This window comes from Dipodomys merriami, unplaced genomic scaffold, assembly GCF_024711535.1.
Source record: "Dipodomys merriami isolate MVZ:Mamm:240054 unplaced genomic scaffold, mDipMer1.0.p SCAF_4, whole genome shotgun sequence".
NCBI classification, from domain to species: Eukaryota; Metazoa; Chordata; class Mammalia; order Rodentia; family Heteromyidae; genus Dipodomys; species Dipodomys merriami.
In genome coordinates, this window is record NW_027205603.1 from 92991710 (window position 1) to 93007422 (window position 15713).

Consider the following 15713-nt stretch of genomic DNA (forward strand, 5'->3'; position numbering starts at 1 on the left):
GGGTGAGGCCACGGGGATGGAACCAGGCCCAGAACCAGGCCCGCACAGACCCGGACATCTACCCGTGGGCCGTGCCACTGCAGAGCACAGGGAAAGCCAGGCCAACGGGAAATGCATGCACAAGGAAGCCAGCCACCCAGCCTCTGGGGCCCAGGTGCCAGCAGCCATCTCTGAAGAGGAAGCCTGGGCAGCTGACACGTTAGAGCTGCCCACCTCCATGCGACCCAGAAAAAGCGGTCAAAACCACCAGCATGACCAAAAAGAAAGGCTCTGTGGTGGTAAAATAGTCATAGAATGTGCTGGTTTTAAGATTGAGTCCACCACCCATCCCGAGCTCCCTCCTCTAACGCCAAACTCCACCACCAGCCCCACCAGCGCACTGCCTTCTACTTCTATGCACTGCATGTCTATAAGCACCTCTGTCCTTTTAAGATGTTTATTTCACTTCAAGAAAGACTTTATGGGGCTGGGAAGATGGCTCAGTGGTACAGTGCTTGCCTTGCACACATGGGGCCCTGGGTTCAGTTCCTCAGCACCACATAAACAGAAAAGGCCGGAAGTGGTGCTGTGGCTCAAGTGGTAGAGTGCGAGCCTAGAGCAAAAGACACTCAGGGACAGCACCCAGGCCGAGTTCAAGCCCCAAGACTGGCACACACACAAAAAAGTCTGGATATCTACATTAAAAAGACTACAGGTGAGTCCCTATATTATACAAAAATCTCCTCAAATGGATGAAAGAGCACAGGTAAGACCTGGCACTTTGTTTTTTTTTTGGGTCCGGTCGTGGGGCCTGAACTCTGGGCCTGGGCGCTGTCCCTCAGCTCTTCAGCTCAAGGCTAGTGCTCTACCACTTGAGCCACAGTACCACTTCCGGCTTTTTTCTTATGTGGTGCTAAGGAATCGAACCCAGGGTCTGGGGTATGCAAGGCAAGCGCTCTACCACTGAGCCAACTTCCCAGCCCAAGACCTGGCACTTTGAAACCTAGATGGCAAAGAAGAATGTGGTTTGCCTGTTTGCAAGAGAAACAGCAGGCTTCAAAGTACTAGTCATGCCAGGCAGCGTGACTTACACCTGTAATCCTAGCTACTTAGGAGGCTGAAATTGTTGGGATACCGGTTCTAGGCCAGCTGAAGCAGAAAAAAATTCATGAAACTTCTCAATGGAGACCTGGTAGCATGTGTGTTATCTGAGCTACCAGGAAGCCTAACACAGGTGGCTAGCACCTAGCACATACCAAGCAGGAAGTAGGACCTTATCTCAAAAAGAATAATCATAAATAAAAATTAGGATAACTCCATTCAGCTAAAGTAAATAAGGAACAGCAAAACTCAGGGCTAGAGGCAGAGTTCAACAATAAGAGTACCTATTCAGCAAGTATAAGGTCATGAGTTCAAAATACCAGGACTGCCAAAAATAAAAAAAGGAGGGGCTGGGAAGGTGGCTCAGTGGTAGAGCGCTTGCCTTGCATGCATGAGGCCCTGGGTTCCATTCCTCAGCACCACATAAGCAGAAAAAGCCAGAAGGGGTACTGTGCTCAAGTGGTAGAGCGCTAGCCTTGAGCTGAAGAGCTGAGGGACAGCGCCCAGGCCCAGAGTTCAAGCCCCACAACTGACAAAAAAAGAAAAAGAAAAAACTTGTACTAGTCATGTTGTATTTAAAGTGGGTGGTTAGGCATATAGAGGTTTTTGTTTGGTTATCCACATAACTATATAGAAACATCATATATTCTATATGTAATTTAAATTTTTATGGCATTAAAAATATATTCTAAGTATTATATATTAGACAAAGTATATGTTCAAATATTGTATATTTGGTATTTCAAAATGTTTAAATTAATATAAGGAAGAAAATCAGGGGCTGGGAAGGTGGCTCAGTGGTAGAGTGCTTGCCTCGCATGCATGAGGCCCTGAGTTCAATTCCTTAGCACCACATAAACAGAAAAAGCCAGAAGTGGCACTGTGGCTCAAATGGTAGAGCACTCACCTGGAGCTGAAGAGCTGAGGGACAGTTCCCAGGCCCAGAGTTCAGACCCCACAACCAACAAAAAAAAAAAAAAAAAAAAACACCAAATGCTTTCAAGTTGAGTATTTCCGCAGGCTGATTCAGTTTAGACCTTCAGGCCTTCCCATCCACCCAACGAGTTATAGGGTACCTCTGCCATGGGCCAAATTAAGGTGCACTGGATGCAGCTCTACACAGCTCACTGTGCCTGAAGGCTGGTGGACGCTGAGCCTCAGACACAAGATTGAGGAAAGAGGTGTGTGAAAGAAAGAAAAACAAGCCGGGCGCCGGTGGCTCCCGCCTGTCATCCTAGCTACTCAGGAGGCTGAGGTCTGAGGACTGCGGTTCAAAGCCAGCTCGGACAGGAAAGGGCAGGATAATCCATGAGACTCTTACCTCCAATGAACCACCAGAAAACCAGAAGTGGCGCTGTAGCTCAAGTGGTAGAATGCTTGCCTGAGCTGAAGAACTCCGGGACAGCGCCCAGGCCCAGAGTTCAAGCCCCACGACTGACCAAAAAAAAAAAAAAAAAAAAAGAGAGAGAGAGAACTGATAAACCCTGGGAGTTAAGACACCAGCCTGGGTGACAGCCTCAAAAACAAATCTTACTTGTATAAAATGTTGGTGAGTAGGAAGCAGTAGTTTGGGGTTTTCAATTTTCCCAGCTGGGCAAAAAATAAAATAGGCAACCCAGTCGCAGACCCTCCCTCCAGCTATCTATGAAGTAAAGGAGCAGTCAGTCCCCCGCGGCCCTCCTGTCCTGCGCGGAGCAGAGGAGGGCCGCACCCAGGCCCTGCCAGGACACCTCAGCAAAGATTGTCGCTGGAGCCACTCGGGATCGGACCCAACTTCTTGTGAACTTTCCCCTCTCATTCAAGTATCCTCTCACTTCAGAAGAAACAGATCTGACAACTGTTTTTCCCTCTATACCACTGGTCTGACAATTTAAACACACACACACTCACACACACACACACACAATCATGCCTGGACAAATGTTTAGACCTGTAAATCCATACGTCCCCCAAAACTGCTCACTGTGCTAGTCTGACATCAAGAAAGCTACCTGAGGAAGATTTTTTAAATCACTAGTTCAAGCTGAGTGCACACTGATGGCTCACACCTGTAATCCACTCAGGTGGCTGAAATCAGAGGACCACAGTTCAAAGCCAGCCTAGGGAAGAAAAGTCCCAGACTCTTATCTCCAATTAACTCCCCCCAAAAAATGCAAGAAGTGGAGTTGTGTCTCAAGTGGTAGGGGCCCAGTCTTGGCAAAAGTCAAGTGATAACCTGAGGCCTCAGTACTAGCACATTAAAAAAAAAAAAATAGAAGGCCAGGCGCTGGTGGCTCACACCTGTCATCGTAGCTACTCAGGAGGCTGAGATCTGAGGATCACGGTTCAAAGCCAGTCTAGGCAGGAAAGTCCCTGAAACTTTTTTTTGGTCGGTCGTGGGGCTTGAACTCTGGGCCTGGGCACTGTCCCTCAGCTCTTCAGCTCAAGGCGAGCGCTCTACCACTTGAGCTACAGCACCACTTCCGGTTTTCTGGTGGTTTATTGGAGATAGGAGTCTCACGGTTTCTCCGGCCCGGGCTGGCTTTGAACCGCGATCCTCAGATCTCAGCCTCCTGAGTAGCTAGGATTACAGGCGTGAGCCACCAGCGCCCGGCTCGTCCCTGAAACTCTTACCTCCAATGAACCACCAGAAAACCAAAAGTGGGCTGTGCCTCAAAGTGCCTTGAGCAAAAGAGTGTGAGATAATACCCAGACCCTGAGTTCAAACCCCACAACCGACAAAGAAAAGGATACACACATCCTTATGTATACACATACATACACATGCATATACATACACGACTGTGTGTGCATACACGTGAATATATGTGACTATATATTACACATCTGCAATATATAACACATACTAGATGTAATAAAATCACTTGAAGGGGTGTGTCACCGCCCCATACCTTTAGCTCACTCTCCCCAAACCACCCCCCCAACGCACAGCAGGGATCCTAGCGATGAGACCTGCGCGGAGGGCGTGGTCGCTGGGCAGGCGGGAAGAGGGGGTGCGGGGGCCGCGGGGCAGAGGTGAGCGGGTAAGCGCGGCCGGGGGGCGTGGCGGGGTGCGGGGCAGGGCGGGGCCCGTTCCCGGGGAGCACCCCCCGGGAGCACCCGACGCGGGAGAGGGCCCCGCCCACGGCGGCGGCCCGGCGCGGGGCGGCCCGGCCGGGGACAGGTGTGCGGCGGGGCCGGGAAGGTGTGCACCCGGCCCCGGACAGGTGAGCAGAGCGCCGGGCGGGGGCTCCGGGGTGCACACCGCGCCGGGGGTCCCGGGCGGGCGCGGGCGGCAGACCCGGCCCGCACCTGCTGCCCCTCAGCGGGCACCGCCGCCGCAGCCCGCCGCACGGCCCTCCCGGCCGGCGCGCGCCCCCTGACCCGGGACCCCAGCTGGACACTTACTCGGCCCGCGGCCCCGGGCTCGGAGTGGGAGCCGACGGCCCGGCGGGCAGCGCGGCCGAGCGGCTCTGCGGCGGCGCCCGGCTCGGTAGGAAGCTCCGACCCGCGGCCGCGCCGGCGCTGCCCGTGCGCACGCGCGAGGCCCGGCCCTCCGCGATCCGCTCCGGGATTTCCGGCGCGCGGGGCGGGCCTGGGAGGGCGGGGGGCCGGGGGCGGGGCCGCCGGCGAGCGGGAAAAGCTGGACGGCCGGAGCGGGACGGGAGGAGGGCGGGGAGGAGCAAGGATGGGGAGCCCCGTACCCCGGGGTGACACACCCGGGAAGACCCGGGCCGAAGCTCGCCGCCCAGGCTTGAGCTGGTTTTTGTTTGTTTGTGGTTGGTCGTGGGGCCTGAACTCTGCGCCTGGGCGCTGTCCCTCAGCTCTTCAGCTCAAGGCCAGTGCGCTACCACTTGAGCCACAGGCGCGCCACTTCGGGTTTTCTCGAGGTTCATTGAGATCAGAGTCTCACCTGCCCGGGCTGGATTTGAACCGTGATCCTCACATCTCAGCCTCCTGAGTAGCTGGGATGACAGGCGAGAGCCACCGGCGCCTGGCTCTAAATCTCACTTTCTTGGTGGACCCGGGGGTGATGGCCGCTTCCAAACCTGTCCCGGGATCACCCAGCCTCGCCCTGCGCACAGGGCCCCGCTGGCGGTTCTCCCATTCATACGCTGGGAAACTGAGGCCCGGGCCTCAGTGGTGCGGGCTTGTCTCCGGGCGTGCTTCCTTTGCAGCCTTTGTAGGGCTGGGTCAGGACCCGCACCTGGGGGGAAGGGTTTACAGGTGGAGTTTACCGTAAGCTAGTTACTATCATCCCCACCTCTGGTCCTCAGCTCCGCCCAGACCAGAGCTCCTCCCTGCCCTAGAATTCTCGCCACGTAGCTGGCCACTCCCTATGTCCTTGCAAGGCTGGCTTCTAACTACAATCCTCACCTCTCAGCCTCCTGAGTAGCTAAGGATTACAGAAGAGAGCCACTGGCACCTGGCTTGGATTTTCTTTAATATGTATATGCATTCGTTTCTCAATTAAAAATATTTTTACAATACTAAGGGAGGACCGGTATAGTTCTTTCTCAGCAGGCACAAGGAGAAAAATGGTTCAAGCCAACACTTGCTTGAAGCTAGCAAGCATTGACTCTTGTTAAGTGGCCATGCTGTCTTATGACTTATTTTATTATTCATTTTTGTATAAATAATAATACACTATTTACTTTATCCCTGCCCAGGGCCAGTGGGAAACCAGTTGAGTGATTGTTGTGGTTTTTGGTTTTTGGTTTTTGGTTTTGGTTTGGTCCCTCAGCTTTCTGAGTAGCTGGCTTTGCAGGTATGAGCCACCAGCACCAGCTCCAAATAATTTATAAACAAAACACATTTTCATGGCAAAACAGGCAGAGCAGCCAGGATGCATTTTCAGCAGAAATATAAGGTCTGAGTGTCCACCACATAACACAAAAAGCTCCCCAGGAAAAGAACCCAGGATAGAACTGTAAGGTCCACTCCTGGATGGCTAGCAGACTCCACCCTCCTCGCAGCAAAGTCTCCACCCAGTCCCTGCATTACCTAGGCAACTGGGACACCTGGAAGAGGTCACATCTGAATTTGATGTGGCCACACCTTTCTCTGCCCATACCCTAGATAAGGCCTAGCCCAGGCCCTGAAGCCCTCTCTCTGCTCTTTTCTAGCTCTTTCTCAGCACTTTCCTTCTCTTCTCTTTCCCAGCTCCCTTCTCTTCCTAGCTCTCTCTTTCCCACCTTTCCCAGATGCTCTCTTTTCTAGCTCTTTTCTCCCTCTTTCCCAGCTCTCTCTTTCCCAGATCTCCCAGCTCTCTTTCCCAAGCCTTTCCCCACCGCGTGGAGGACCAAGATGGCCTGGTGCCAGCCAGAATGATGAATAAACCTATCCCTTACCTGTATACCACGTGTGTGCTGCTGTTCTTACTTGGCTACCTCTTTTTAAAAACCTAACAAGAACATTATAAAAGGCAGGGACTGGGAATGTGGCTTAGTGGTAAAGTGCTTGCCTAGCATGCATGAAGCCCTGGGTTCAATTCCTCAGCCCCACAACAGAAAAAGCCGGAAATAGTGCTGTGGCTCCACTGGTAGAGTGCTAGCCTTGAGCACAGAGAGGTAGGCCCAGAGTTCAAGCTCCAGGACTAGTCAAAAAAAAAAAAAAAAAAAAAAAAGGGCTGCCACTAACCAAGGACTGAGGCCAGGAGCCAGACTCTTTCCTGAGCTCACAGACTTCACACAGCTATGCAGTGAGGCTCTACCACTGGTCAATGTCACACACGTGGCTGGTGCCATTTTGGGATTCAAATCCAGCCTGCCTATCTCCAGGCCTCGAAGTTCCTTTCTGTTCTCATTCTCTATAAATAGATAAGCACCTTGGAGAGCTGGCAAAAGGAAACACTGCTTGTTTTTGTGCCGCCTTTCTCAGTTTACTCACTTTATTATTTTGCTGTGGGAGGCGGGGGAGTGACTAGTATTCTTCATCTTGAGATAAGAAAGGCTCAGCTCAGTGTAAAAGCTCAGGGCTCATGCCGGTCATCCTAGCTACTCAGAAGGCTGACATCTGAAGATCACGTTTCAAAGCCAGCGTAGGCAGTAAAGTCTGAGACTTTTTTTTTTTTCATTCATAGGGCTTGCACTCTGGTCCTGGGCACTGTCCCTGAGCTCTTCAGCTCAAGGCAAGCGCTCTACCACTTGAGCCACAGCACCACTTCCAGTTTTCTGGTGGTGAAGTGGAAATAAGAGCTTCATGGACTTTCCTGCCTGGGCTGGCTTTGAACCATGATCCTCAGATCTCAGCCTCCTGAGTAGCTAAGATGACAGGCGTGAGCCACCGGCCCCCGGCTTTCTGTGAGACTTTCATGTCCAATTAGCCACCACAAAACTGGAAGTGGAGTTGTGGCTGAAAGTGGTAGACCACTAGCCTTGAGCAAAAACAAGCTCTAGGACAGCACCCAGGCCCTGAGTTCAAGCCCCACCTCCAGGGGAAAAAAAAAAACTTGCCCAGTGGCTTTTTCCATGCCAGGCTAAGTGCTGTCCCTGACTGTAGGACCATGCTCCTGTACTAGCTTCTGTACGTGCCAAGTGTCACCTCTAAGTGCTGCAAGTCAAGAATACCTAAAGACTGCCTGTGGGACATTTATGGACACCCCAAGTTGGAAGAGGCCTCTAAAACAATCTCATTCACCAGATCTGCCCTACAGTTTCCAAGAGAAGTGGAAGTTTTGATGTTGTTGCTCTTTATACTGGCTCTGGCTGTTGTAACATATACTACCCCATATACAGGGTGACTTAAACATTTCCTGGCCATGGCACTAGAGTCTGGGTCTGAGATGAGGGTCCCAATCCACTCAAGTTCTTGTTGTAGTTTAAGAATCCTCCAGGGCCCCAAGGCTGACATTTAATCTTCACTGAGAGGTACTGGGTGGGTGGAAATTTAATCTGACCTTGGCATTCAGTGGAGGAGTTCTTAGGAGGTGATTAGATTTAAAGTTTTCAGGGTCAAGCTGCTTGATTAATTGCTAGGCTTTACAATGAGAGGGCAGACCACTGACAGGTACAAGGACTCCCTATCTCCTGTGGCACTTTCTGTTGCCTTGAAATTCTGCCACATGTAGCCCTTTGACTTCTACAATGGCAAATCAAAATTCAACCTCAGCCGGGCGCCGGTGGTTCATGCCTATAATCCTAGCTACTTAGGAGGCTGAGATCTGAGGATCGAGGTTCAAAGCCAGCCCTGGCAGGAAAGTCTATGATACCCTTATCTTCAATAAACCACCAGAAACCTGGAAGTGGCACTGTGGGTCAAGCAGCAGAGTGCTCGCCTTGAGCTGAAGAGCTGAGGGTCAGCGCCCAGGCCCAGAGTTCAAGCCCCACAACCAACAACAACAAAAAAAGTCCACCTCTTATCTTCATAGTTTCTCAGGTTCAGTGTTGTTGGTGGTAGTAGGTAGTAGATACTAGGGCTTTCTTGATTGCACACTGGATCCTCATCTGGGCTGACAGCCTTATGCCTCTCTTTAAAGAGCACTAATCTACTGCAGAGGAAGAACCCTCCTCCTGATGTCATTACTTCCCAAAGGCTCCACCCCCTAAAACTATCCATCCAGAATTAGATTTCAAACTGCAATTGTACAGGGAGCACAAGCAATTCATGATAAACTCATCAGAAAACTTCCCAGTAGGGCTGGGAAGGTGGCTCAGTGGTAGTGATTGCCTTGGGCCCTGGGTTCCATTCCTCAGCACCACATAAGCAGAAAAAGCCAGAGGTGGCGCTGTGGCTCAAGTGGTAGAGCACTAGCCTTGAGCTGAAGAGCTGAGGGACAGCGCCCAGGACCAGAGTTCAGGCCCCATGACTGACCAAAGAAAAGAACTCCCCAGTAGTCTGGGGATGTAGTGTAGTGGTAGAGTGCTTGTGTAGCATGGGCAAAGTCCTGGGTTTGACCCTGAGCATAGGAGAAAAAAAAAGGAAGAAAAAAAAGTACAATTCATTAATAAATAAAATGTGCCAGCACCTGCTTCCAGGCTACATCAAATCACGACTGGGGGGCTCACACACAGGACCAGTTCCCAAAGAAGCTTGATGTTGGGAGTTAGGCCAGCCATGATTTCAAAGTAGAAACCAGATGCTGGGCGCCATTGGCTCACATCTGTAAACCTATCTGTTCAGCAGGCAGAGATCTGAAGATTGAAGTTCAAAGCCTGCCCAGAAGAAAAGTCTAGGAGACTCTTATCTCCAAGGACCCACCAAAAAGTGGACCTGAGGTTCAAGTGTCCCAGTGCCAGCCTTGAGCGGCAAAAGCTAAGGAACAGCGCCTTGGCCAAGTTCAAGGACTGCACGTGCACGTGGACACACACGCGTGCAAGTCAGAGCTGTCACCCCATCACTCCGACTCCACACCTTCACTTCTGTCATCTATGGAATGGGGGTGATCACTTTCATTGGAAAAGGAGGAAGCGATTTCAGACAGTGAGCAAATCTTGTCCCGTGCTACTTGCACAGGTGACCCTGTCTTCATCTGCCTGTACTCGCAGAGGGAGTGTAAAGTGGTGGAAGGGCTCCACTGCGCCCGGAGGCCGCAGCCCAGAGGCCGCGTCGGGCCTGGCAGTGCTCTGCTGTTGTAGCAAAGGACCAGAGAAGGGTTCGTGGAGGGAGACACTGGGGTCAAGTCCTTTTCCAAAAGCCTAGTGCACCGAACCGAGGGGACGTCGTAGTGACGGCCGAGGCGCGAGCCCTGTACAACTCTGCACACCTAGCACCCGGCAGGAGCGAACACTGCAAACACAGGAAGCGCCGATCCATTCCGTGAATGAACTCGGGTGAATGAAACGCCGAGCCCGCCACTGGGGGTCTCCAACTGGCCAATCGCTGTCTCCGTGCTCACGCCGCCCTGGCCACGCCCTCTCCCTCCGCGTTGTTTCTCCCACCACCCTCCACCTCTATTCCCCCCCCCCTCCCTGCCAGCTCCGTGGAAACCCCGGAGCAATGAATCCGGGGCTGCGCCTGGCCGGGAGTGCGCATGCTCCCTGCTCGGCCGCACCAGGACTTCACGTTCCCGCGGCGCCGGGGAGGGGGGGGGGGAAGATTTGAAAGCGATTGGTTGGGGGAACGGAAGCCAGGCTCCACCTGTCCCCGCCCACCCCGGCTCAACGCCTATCACGAGCCCGGAGGCTCGCTTTTCCCGGCCCTTTCCCAGTACAGTCCCCGCCCCGGCGCTGGGGGGGGGGGACGACCCCCCCTCGACACACGGAACCTGTCGTTTACTAGGCTGAAAAAAAAAAAGACCCTGGGAGTTTCCGGAAGTGACGCTCGCGCAAGCGGAAGCAGAGAGGCCCAGAGCCTGTTGCCCTGGAAACCGAGCGACCCGCTTACGTGCGCGTGCGTCACGCCTCCTCGCCTGCCCGCGGCTGCGAGCGGCCGGGGGCGAGGGGGCCCCGCGCGGCCCGCTCTTGTGCCTTCCGTGGCTCCGCACACGCAGGTGTCGGTCCGCGGCCAGGCGGTGTGCGCACGGACTCGGGGGAACCGGGCTGCGCCTTGACCTCCCCCAGCCCGGCTGCCCTCCCCCGCCTCCCTCCCCGGCCTCCCTTCCCGCCCCCTCCTCGGCGTCCCCGCCGCCCCCCTCCCCGCCCCCCCCCACCCGCGGCTCTGCGGGGCTCTCCGCCGCCCCGCCGTGATGGCGGTTCCTCCCCGCCCAGCGGCCGCCGCGTCGGCTCTTCCCTCGTTCTCCCGAAAGCACGCGTGCAGGCCGCGCAGAACCGCAGTCCCTGGTCACTCCGTGACACGCTGTTTCCTTAGTCCAAGAATGAAATGGTGCCTTGGTTGCATAATGAAAAAGGAGTCATTTAACCGCGCAGCTCAGTGTAGAGTGCGGGCCTGGCAGGCACGAAGCCGGGGTTCGATTCCTGGGCACCACACAACAGAAAAAGCCCCACGTGGCGCTGCGGCTCACCTGGTAGAGCGCTAGGCCCAGGGGCAGCGCCCAGGCCCCGAGTTCAACCCCAGGATTGACAGAGAGAGAGGGAGAGGACGCAGTTCTTTGTTCTCAAGAAGCTTGCTCGCCAGGAGCGGTGGCTCTGTCATCCTAGCTACTCAGGAGGCTGAGATCTGAGGATCAGGGTTCAAAGCCAGGCTGGGCAGGAAAGTCCTTGAGACTCCTATCTCCAATAAACCACCAGAAAACCAGAAGTGGCGCTGTGGCAAAGCACTAGCCTTGAGCTGAAGAGCTGAGGGACAGCGCCCAGAGTTCGAGCACCAAGACAGACAAAAAAGGAAAGAAAAAAAGCTTGTCAATTTGAAGAACAATTTTTAGGTTTTGTACTTTTTAAGAGAATTGAGGCCGGAGACAGAGATTGATGCCTGTGATCCCAGCTACTCGGGAGGATGAGATCTGAGGATCCAGGTTCAAAGCCAGACAGGAAGGAAAGTCCTTGAGACTAATCTCCAATTAATCACCAAAAAGAAAAAAATCTGGAATGAGATCTGTGGCTCAAGTAATAGAGCACTAGCCTTGAGCAAAAAAAGCTCAGAGACAGTGCCAAGGCCCTGAGTTCAAGCTCCAAAGAGAAAAGGAGAGAGGAGAGGGGGATGGAAGGAGAGAGAGGAGAGTGAAAGAATTGGGAAAATCCTGACAGATTTGAAAAGCTGCAGTTTCACATTTGGCCACCAGGTGCCATAAGAAGCAAGTCACTATTCAAGAAAACAAACACCTACATCTGGGCAAAATTAGGATCTAATTGCCTCAAATTGCAACAGAAACTCAGGATTTTGTCACTGTGTCAGGGGAGTCAGGTCACTGTGTTCTGAGTAGACCTGATGGTGAGGAGGAATTCACAGGAGAGATGTAAATGAATTGGCTGCGTCCTAATTCTTGAGTTGGTTGATTTAAGAACTCATTATTGTATTACCTATGCTTTCTTACATTGTAAATCTCCTATGTTAAATATATATTAATGTAATAATGAGAAATGTTAGTTGTATACATTATGCTTTAACTCAAAATTCTACATACTTTCTGTATATCTTTTTTTTTTTTTTTTTTTTTGGTTGGTTGTGGGGCTTGAACTCTGGGCCTGGGCAGTGTCCTTCAGCTCTTCAGCTCAAGGCTAGCGCTCTACCACTTGAGCCACAACACCACTTCTGGTTTTCTGGTGGTATCACAGACTTTCCTGCCTAGGCTGGCTTTAAACTGGGACCCTGAGATCTCAGCCTCCTGAGTAGCTTAGAGTTATAGGTGTGAGCCACCAGCGCCTGACCTTTCTGTGTATTTTAACTATTCCAGAAAAAATTTTTATTATCAAAGTTGTACAAGAGGGATTCATTCTGAGATTTCCACACTTGTATGCAATGAGGTGAGTCAAACTCACCTCTCCTCCATCTCTCTCTCTCTGTCCACCTCGCCCATCCTAAAACAATTTCAAAAGGTTTAGTTTTACATATACACATAATATACATCCTCAATCATTCTCTCCATTGTCCATTACCCCTCCCCCTACCACCTCCCAACAAAAAGTTTTATTCTTCTGTCACTTTTTAGTGTCTATTGATTGTACAAAGGGTTTTCAAGTTGACACTTCATTATGTTTTAGTCATATTACTCCCTATATTGCTCTTTTCTTCCATACCCTTACTCCTTAATGTTCAATGGCTTTCTGTGACTTACCTTATCCTATCTTTATTTATAATGTATTCCATAGTATTTGTTCTGTCTCTCCTCTTGATTCCTTCAATTAGACCCATCATTACCATCACATTGTACACACACAGATATACATATACAGATATAAATATGTGTGTGTGTGCGCGTGTGCATGCATGCACTCCAGTCCTGGGACAGGCATGAGCCACTGGTGCCTGGATAAAGTGATATTTTTATTTTTTGGGGGGTCCGATCGTGGGGCCTGAACTCTGGGCCTGGGTGCTGTCCCTCAGCCCTTCAGCTCAAGGCTAGCACTTTACCACTTGAGCCACAGCGCCACTTCTGGCTTTTTTTTTTTTTTCTGCTTATGTGGTGCTGAGGAATCAAACTCAGGGCCTCGTGCATGCAAGGCAAGCGCTCTACCACTGAGCCACCTTCCCAGCCCTAATGTGATATTTTAAAAGAACAAATTGAAGCCATATGTTTGGTATCTGTTTACTCAAGAGGTTTATCCACATTATTCAAGTAGATTATTTCATGTAGGGTGTGTGTGTGTGTGTGTGTGTGATTTCTTGTCATTCCCTTTTTCTCAAAAGCATGCAACTAGGATTCCAAAGCTAGTAGTGGCTCAAGACTGAAATCCTAACTCTCAGGAGACTGAGATCTGAGGATCATGGTTCAAAGCCAGCCCAGGAAGGAAAGTCCATGAGACTCTTATCTCCAATTAACCACCAAAAAGCTGGAAGTAGAGCTGTGGTTCAAGTGGCAGAACACCAGCCCTGAGTGAAAAAAGCAAAAGGAGGGTTGGGAAGGTTGGTAGAGTGCTTGCCTTGCATGCATGAGGCCCTGGGTTCGATTCCTCAGCACCACATAAGCAGAAAAAGCCGGAAGTGGTGCTGTAGTTCAAGTAGTAGAGTGCTAGCCTTGAGCTGAAGAGTTGAGGGACAGCGCCCAGGCCCAGAGTTCAGGCCCCACAACTGGCACACACACACACACACAAAAGCAAAAGGACAGTTACCAGGCCCTGAGTTCAAGCCCCAGGACCAGCATCAAAAAGGGGGAGAGAGGCAATGTGAATGTTGTCCACCAAACACGCAGCAGGACTTGTGATGCTCCTGCCAGACACATATAACTTGTCCCTCCACTTAAGGAAACTACAGACAAAACTAAAGGGAGACAGTCTACAAACCATTTGGCCTATGATCCTCTTAAGAATCAAAGTATGAAAGTCAAAGATAGGCTGAGTCATGATTCCAGATTAAATAAGATGGAGACATAAGGGGCTGGGAAGGTGGCTCAGTGGTAGAGTGCTTGCCTTGCATGCATGAGGCCCTGGGCTTGATTTCTCAGCACCACATAAGCAGAAAAAGCCAAAAGTGGTGCTGTGATTCAAGTGGTAGAGCACTAGCCTTGAGCTGAAGTGCTAAGGGACAGCGCCCAGGTCCAGAGTTCAAGCCCCACGACCGACAAAAAAAAAAGTATATACTACCCCTCTACACACACACACACACACACAAATTGGAATAATTAATGAAAGTGAAACAGAACATGAATACCTCATGCTAGTAGCCTATCAGTGTCAATGTCTGCTTGTGAGGGCACCTGGTGGCTCTATAGGAGAATATCCTTGTTTGTGGAAAACACACTAAACTCTTCAAGCTAACAATGGGGTGTCAGGACAGCCACTTACTGTAAGATATTCAGGAAAATAAGTTTAGCCAGGTGCCAATGGCTCACACCTGTAATCCAAGCTACTCAGGAGGCCAAGATCTGAGGATCATGATCCAAAGCCAGCCTGGGCAGGAAAGTCTGTGATATTCTTATCTCCAACTAACCACAGAAAACCAGAGTGGTGCTATGGCTCAATTGGTAGAACACTCGCCTTAAGCTGAAGAGCTGAGGAACAGTGCCCAGGCCCAGAGTTCAAGCCCCATGACCAACAACAACAGCAAAAAAGTATCACTAGCCAGGCACCAGTGACTCGTGACTGTAATCCTAGCTACCCAGAAGGCTGAGATCTCAGCATCACAGTTTGAAGCCCCCCTGAGCAGAAAAGTCTGAGAAACTCGATCTCCAATTAACCAGCAAAAAAGCTGTACTGGAGGCATGGTTCAAGTGGTAGAGCACCAGCTGTGAGCAAAAAAGCCAAGTGAGAATACATGGTTCAAGTTCCAGTACTGGCATTAAGAAAAATAAGTAAATAAACATTTAAAAGAACCTCTAGAAAGTGCCTTCCCCATGCTCCACTCCAGTGGCTATTAGGACATGTGGCCTCTGTTTTGTGCCTGTGAAATAAGTGTCTCTGGGAGCCCCATCCAGTACAGAGCCATGCTTCCTGCTTTTAGCCCCTCTGATCTGACCACTGAGGTTATTTAAATACAGTGTGGTGACGAATGCCTTTCATGCTAGCATTTGGAAGGCAGGAGCAGAAGATTGTGAATTTGAGGCCAGTATAGGCTACAGTGAGCTACAAACACGTAACGCAATATAGGAATTTCAATAAACACGTTTTAGAAACTTGAGGCTAGGGTAGAGCTCAGTTGTCCAGCTCTTACCTAGCACAGGAGGTCCTGGATTCCATCCCTAGTACTGCAAAAGACAGAACAAAGGCCTTCATGGGTCGGCGTTCCAAGGAAAGTGCAACAAGAGCCTGGGGCAGACTATAGCCAGATTCTGTGAGCCCACCCTCCACCTGGCCTCCACGCCAGCCTCCATTCTAGCAAGAATCTGCTCTCAGTCAAACCAGAAGCCCTTCCCCTACAGAGTGACCCCCGCCTGCCAGTTCAGTTGGATTAACAAGCACCCCCCACCCACTGTCTCCAATTAGTGACCTTCCTTGCGGCCACCACACCCCCATCCCTGTGTCTTGCTGGACCCAGTTATTGCAACAGTCTTGGTTCTTATCACAACAGTTTTGTTTTTTTTTTTTTGCTTATGTGGTGCTGAGGAATCGAACCCAGGGCCTCATGCATGCAAGGCAAGCGCTCTACCACTGAGCCACCTTCCCAGCCCCTCACAACCATCTTGAATAACATCTTCTTTTGTTGTTGTTGTTGTTGTTGTTGCT

The 15713-nt window shown here is 51.3% G+C and overlaps 1 protein-coding gene across 1 annotated transcript in view; it reads right to left on the reverse strand.

Moving 5' to 3' along the window:
- Trappc9 (trafficking protein particle complex subunit 9) overlaps window positions 1–4548 on the reverse strand; it is a 451464-nt gene extending 446916 nt beyond the window's left edge. The window contains exon 1 of the mRNA XM_069991461.1: window positions 4468–4548. The gene's annotated coding sequence lies outside the window, so the exon portion shown is untranslated. The remainder of the gene's footprint in view (window positions 1–4467) is intronic.
- Between the last annotated feature and the right edge of the window lie 11165 nt (window positions 4549–15713).